Raw genomic sequence first — 1403 nt, 5'->3', positions numbered from 1 at the left:
TGGGACTTAGTCTCTGGAGCAACATTTCTGAAGCTCGGCACGAGCAACCACGCACGTGTCTTATATCTCCGTAAGTAAGGGTCTGACGGTCTTGGACACCTTTAGCAAAAAGTTGCGTATAACCATGCTCGTCAATACTCTCGAACACTGTAACTCGATCCGACCACTCCTTGGTACACTTTTGTGGATTGCCGGTTTCGGCTGGGACTTAGTCTCTGGAGACCAAATTCTGAAGCTCGGCGTGGGTACCGGTTTTTCGTGCACGTCAGAGGGCCTCGACCGCCCCGAGAACCCGACCTTCAGGATTTTGCTCTACGGAAGGGGGTGCACAAAAGTGTTCGTAATCAACCTCGGATTGTACTTTTCATCATCTAGGGGCACCGTAGGGACCGAAAAAAGTGGTTTCGCATGATAGTCCACCTCGACCCATGTCGACCCTTGCGCGACCCCGACCTTCAGGATTTTGCTCTACGGAAGGGGGTCGACTTGTGCGCAACCCCGACCTTCAGGATTTTGCTCTACGGAAGGGGGTGCACAAAAGTGTTCGTAATCAACCTCGGATTGTACTTTTCATCATCTAGGGGCACCGTAGGGACCGAAAAAAGTGGTTTCGCATGATAGTCCACCTCGACCCATGTCGACCCTTGCGCGACCCCGACCTTCAGGATTTTGCTCTACGGAAGGGGGTGCACACTTGTGCGCAACCCCGACCTTCAGGATTTTGCTCTACGGAAGGGGGTGCACAAAAGTGTTCGTAATCAACCTCGGATTGTACTTTTCATCATCTAGGGGCACCGTAGGGACCGAAAAAAGTGGTTTCGCATGATAGTCCACCTCGACCCATGTCGACCCTTGCGCGACCCCGACCTTCAGGATTTTGCTCTACGGAAGGGGGTGCACAAAAGTGTTCGTAATCAACCTCGGATTGTACTTTTCATCATCTAGGGGCACCGTAGGGACCGAAAAAAGTGGTTTCGCATGATAGTCCACCTCGACCCATGTCGACCCTTGCGCGACCCCGACCTTCAGGATTTTGCTCTACGGAAGGGGGTCGAGTTGTGCGCAACCCCGACCTTCAGGATTTTGCTCTACGGAAGGGGGTACACAAAAGTGTTCGTAATCAACCTCGGATTGTACTTTTCATCATCTAGGGGCACCGTAGGGACCGAAAAAAGTGGTTTCGCATGATAGTCCACCTCGACCCATGTCGACCCTTGCGCGACCCCGACCTTCAGGATTTTGCTCTACGGAAGGGGGTGCACAAAAGTGTTCGTAATCAACCTCGGATTGTACTTTTCATCATCTAGGGGCACCGTAGGGACCGAAAAAAGTGGTTTCGCATGATAGTCCACCTCGACCCATGTCGACCCTTGCGCGACCCCGACCTTCAGGATTTTGCTCTA

Source organism: Anopheles nili, assembly GCF_943737925.1.
Source record: "Anopheles nili chromosome X unlocalized genomic scaffold, idAnoNiliSN_F5_01 X_unloc_5, whole genome shotgun sequence".
Lineage (NCBI taxonomy): Eukaryota > Metazoa > Arthropoda > Insecta > Diptera > Culicidae > Anopheles > Anopheles nili.
This window is presented reverse-complemented; position numbering follows the sequence as displayed.